The following is a 5,291-nucleotide window of genomic DNA, read 5'->3' as shown; positions in this document are numbered from 1 at the left end:
TAGTGGGGAGTCCGAAACGGAAGTAAAAAGAAAATGGGACAATTTTATAACATGTCGCCGAGAGGCATCCAGTTTGATCAATGCGAAAATTCAGAGAAAGGGTGAGGAATGGATGAGTAATGTAACTAAGAAAGATAGAAACGCTGCCAAGAAGTTTTGGGAGCACTTGAACTCACTCGGTGAAACAACGCAAGCTAGACAGAGGTTCATACTCTCGCATCAGGGAGATCAATTAGAGGGAGATGATGCGATACAATATATAGGAGCAGTGATGGAGGAGAAATTTCGGGAACGGTTACATGTGGAAGATAGGAGAACCGAAGGAAGTAGCAGTCCAGTTGGTGACATCGCGGATTTTGGACAAAGAGAATGGGAAAAGGCGGAACGAAGAGTCCCTAGTGGCACGTCGACAGGCACAGATGGTATCCCTATCAAGCTGGTGAAGAATTTGGGTCCTAAATCTAGGGCAAAACTAAGGGAGTTAGTGAGTACCATGATAACAAAAGGAAATATTCCAGATGAATGGAGGCTTAGTAGGATGAGTATGATATATAAGGGAAAGGGAGATAAGTCTGATATTAGGAATTATTGTCCTATAACCGTGACACCGGTTATTTACAGGTTGGTAATGCAGATTATAAAGAACAGACTGGAGGAATGGGTAGATTGCGAGGGCACACTGGGCGAATTACAGAACGGGTTTCGAAAACAAAGAAGGTTGAAGGACAATTTATTTTCTCTAACACAGTGTATAGAAATAGCGCAAAAAGAAAACAGACAGCTCTGGCTGGCATTTCTGGATATCAAGGGTGCCTATGACAATGTGAACCAAAGAAACCTGTGGGACATAATGGAGAACTTAAACCTAGATGAAGGACTAACAGCACTATTAAGGAACATTTACAAAGATAACAAAGTGATTATAACATGGGAAGGAAAGGCGACAGGGAAAATAGAGATAAGACGAGGCCTTAGGCAGGGGTGCCCGTTATCGCCTTTGCTGTTTATGTTGTATCTGAGAGGATTGGAGGATAGACTAGAGAAGAGTAGGCTTGGGTTCAACCTTTCTTACAGTAAGCTAGGCCAAAAAATTCAGCAATCCTTACCGGGATTGATGTATGCGGATGATATTGTACTAATGGCTAACAACAGGACAGAGTTGCAGGAATTAATGAGCATCTGTGGTAGGGAAGGAGAGGAATTAGGTTTAGAATTCAGTAGCGAAAAATCGGCAGTCATGATTTTTAACGAGGATGAAGTTGAGAGGCTGAAGATACAGAATATTAGAGAGCTAGTAAATACAAGTATCTAGGAGTATGGGTATGTGATGGTGCAGAATACCTCAGAGACCATGAAAAGTATATAATAGGTAAGGGCAACAGAAATGCAGCTGTAATGAAAAATAGAGCACTTTGGAATTACAACAGGTATGAGGTGGTGAGAGAGATTTGGAAAGGGGTCATGGTGCCTGGCTTGACTTTTGGAAACGCAGTGCTATGCATGAAATCCGAAGTGCATGCGAGACTAGAAATAAAACAGCGCGGAGTAGGTAGACTGGCTTTGGGGGCACATTGCAAAACGCCAAACCAGGGAGTACAAGGAGACATGGGATGGGCATCATTTGAGAGCAGGGAAGCGGTGAGCAAGGTAGGATTTGAGGATAGGTTGAGGCAAATGGACGGGGAGCAATGGGCACGAAAGGTTTTCAGCTATTTATACATGAGGAGTGTAGACACAAAGTGGAGACAGCGCACTAGGAAATTAAGAGGAAAGTTTTTGGGCTATAGCGAAGATACGGAAGAGCAAGTCTCAGTTAAGAAGAAAGTTAAGGCCACAGAAAGAGATTGGTGGCTAGAGGGAATGCAGACAAAGACGGCTCTGGAAAGCTATAGATTAAACAAAAGAGTTATTGCCAAAGAAAGCATTTATGACAATTCTAGGGGAAGCTCATTGCTGTTTGAGGCAAGAACGGGTGTTCTGCGAACCAGAACATACAGAGTGAAGTACCAGGAAATTGATACAGTGTGCACTGCTTGTGGAGAGGAGGACGAGACGGCTGAGCACTTGATACTCTACTGTAAAGGGCTTCACCCTATGCCTACCGAAGACAACATAGATTTAATAAAGTCATTGGGTTTTAGAGACAGCGAAGGGAGAGTGGATTTCAAGACTGTAGAGATTACCAAGCAAAGATTAAGTGAATGGTGGCAGAAATCGAGAGAAAACTAGGTATTTTCTTATCCACTGATGGCAAGGGGGTTTCATAGCCTCACTTTCTTTGCACTGCGGAGTGAATATAGATTTCACATTTAAATATTCTAAGCTTAAATGGTAAAACAAAATGGCTAGGTGGCGTAAGCTACCGCCCGATCCAAAGGGCTCAGCCGTATTCATCCATCCATCCATCCATTTTGGCGCCATCCACCTCCGGGCCGAAGGCAGAGGCATATCAGACGCGGGGCGCGAAGTACGCACCACAATGTAACTCGTCATTAAGCATTCAATCAACATTTCTTAAAGGTTAAACGTGTCCGCAACCAACGACATTGAAACATGGTGTCAGAAGTGGTAGAAGTCAACGCGCTCGTCCACTAGTGCAGCCACTGAAGACGACATGGAAAGGATCCCGCCGCCGCCGAAGTTCGAGAACGACAGCAACGCTGCCGAACAATGGCGCACCTTCAAGCAAGCCTTCACGCTCTACATGAAAGCTACGGATGTCAGTGGAACATCCTCCGAAAGGCAAGTTGCTCTCGTTTTGACAATCGGTGGACACAGCCTACTGGACATCTATAATACGCTAAACTTTGGAAGCGCAACGCAAGAAAGACCTCACCCCGAGTATGATTTTGAGCACGTGGTGAGGCTTATGGATGCACACTTCTTACCGAAGCAAAACGAAGTATACTCCCGCTACATCTTTCGCACTCGAGTACAACTCCCCGACGAGAGGTTCGACACGTTTTTAACCGATCTCAAATTGAAGACTCGGGACTGCAACTTCGGACCTGAAAAGGAGAAGATGATTCGAGACCAGATTGTCTGCGGAGTGAATGACGAGAAAGCGCGAGCGGACATTCTAAAACTTGATAAACCGTCGCTTGAAAAGGTTGTCAAGGTATGTCTAGCGCATGAGTCAACGAAGCTGCAACTCAAAGTCTTCAAGGAAGGCAGACCAGCAACTGAGGAAGTTCATGCAGTGAAAGACAGACGCCGTCGTCTACCACCTGTTGACCGAGCAAAAGATAAAAAGACAAGTTCGAATCAAGCAGTACAGCATTGTAAGTACTGTGGAAGCGATCATGCACGTGCTAGAAATGCTTGTCCAGCATGGAACAAAACATGCAACAAATGCAAAAAACAGAACCATTTTGCAGTTGTGTGTAAAAACAGCAAGACTGTTGCCAGTTTGGAGCCAGAAGACGACACAGATGAAATACTGATGGTGCAAAGCGGCAAACCAAGTCCACTGTTTGCGACTTTAAATCTGAACCAAAAAGGAATAAGGTTCCAGCCTCCAGGTTGACAGCGGGGCTGCTGTAAATGTCATCACTAAGAGAAATGTGTCACCTGATCAGATAATGCCGACGTCTACAACGCTGAGAATGTGGAATGGTACCAAGGTAGTGCCATACGGCAAGGCGAGGTTGAATGTAACCACTGCTAATGGACACAAGCACATTGTTGACTTTGTCGTGGTGCGTGATGACCTCAGACCCCTTATCGAACGAAAGACAGCCGAGCAGACGGGACTGATCACAGTGAATTACAGTCTGCCAGCATCAGTGCTGCAGGTGCACAGGGTGCACTGGAACAGATCATGGAAAGACACTCCAACGTCTTCGGACAGTCTTTAGGCTCATTACCTGGACTTGTACACCTGGTGACTAAACCTGCTGCAAGCCCAAAGGCGGTGACAGGCTGTCGGGTGCCAGTGAGTGTTAAACCGCAGCTAGAAAAGACAATCAGAAACCTAGAACAAAGGGGAATCATCAAAAGTGTCACCGAACCAACCCCGTGGGTGAGCCGAATGGTTGTTGCCACGAAGAAAAATGGTGATATGAGAATCTGAATTGATCCTCAAGCTCTTAATGAAGTTTTGGAGCGAGAGCGACACCCCTTGCCAATCTTGGACGACATTCTGCCCGAAGTTGCTAAAGCCAAGGTCTTCTTGAAGCCTGCGTGACGGCTATTGGCAGTGCATTTTGGACGAAGAGTCAAGTGTACTCACCACCTTCCAGACACCAATGGGACGTTACCGCTGGCTACGCCGTCCATTTGGACTTGCTGTCAGTAGTGAAATTTTTCAAAAAAGACTGCAGTCAGCGCTGGATGGACTAGATGGTGTATTGTGTGTCGCAGACGACATCCTTGTGTTTGGAGTTGGAGAAGCTGAAAGTGAAGCTCGCCAAGATCATGACAAAAAGCTTGAAAGCCTACTACAAAGGTGTGAGAAGATTGGCGTGCGACTCAACAGAGACAAAACTGAGCTTCATTGTTCAAGTATGACTTTTCTAGGACACCTATTGACGAGAGAAGGACTACGAGTCGACCCTGAAAAGGTCAGGGCCATTCAAGAGATGCCCCCACCTACGGACGTCAATGCTGTGCAGCGCTTTTGTGGGATGGTCAACTACCTTGCACGTTTTCTACCAAAGATCTCCCATGTTACAGAACCACTAAGAAAGTTGGTCATCAAGGATGCACCATGGGTATGGGAGAGGGAGCAAGTTGAAGCTTTTGAAGAAGCAAAAAACTTGGTAGTAAAGGCACCGGTGTTGGCATACTACAACCCACAGAAACCACTTGTGATACAGTGCGACGCCAGTGAGCGTGGTCTAGGAGCTGCACTTCTTCAGGAGGGACAGCCGATATCTTTTGCAAGCAGAGCTCTCACTCCAACTGAAGTACGTTACGCACAAATTGAAAAGGAAATGCTTGCAATAGTCTTCTCGTTGAACAAGTTTCACCAGTACACTTTTGGAAGGTTCACTACTGTGATCACAGATCACAAGCCTCTGCAAGCCATCACGAAGAAGCAGCTGGATCAGGCCCTGAGAAGATTGCAGGGAATGATATTGCAGACCCAACGGTACAATATCGACATTCAATACCGACCAGGGAAAGAACTTCTTTTGGCCGACACAATGTCACGAGCATTTCTGCAGGACGGTGGCTGTGAGCAGCAACTGGAAGACATCAACATGATCAACCACTTACCTGTGCGAAAAGAAACTGCAGAACAGATCCGCAAGGCAACGTTAAAGGATGATAATTTGCAGAAACTGGTA

General features: G+C 45.8%; 1 pseudogene; it reads left to right on the top strand.

Moving 5' to 3' along the window:
- Positions 1–2,449: 2,449 nt before the first annotated feature.
- On the top strand, positions 2,450–3,857 carry LOC115317140 (annotated as a pseudogene).
- The last annotated feature ends 1,434 nt before the right edge of the window (positions 3,858–5,291 follow it).

This window comes from Ixodes scapularis, unplaced genomic scaffold (genome assembly GCF_016920785.2).
Source record: "Ixodes scapularis isolate PalLabHiFi unplaced genomic scaffold, ASM1692078v2 PGA_scaffold2__306_contigs__length_199485367, whole genome shotgun sequence".
In the NCBI taxonomy this organism is placed as follows: domain Eukaryota; kingdom Metazoa; phylum Arthropoda; class Arachnida; order Ixodida; family Ixodidae; genus Ixodes; species Ixodes scapularis.
The sequence above is the reverse complement of the archived record's forward strand: the minus strand, read 5'-3'. Positions and strand labels throughout refer to the sequence as shown.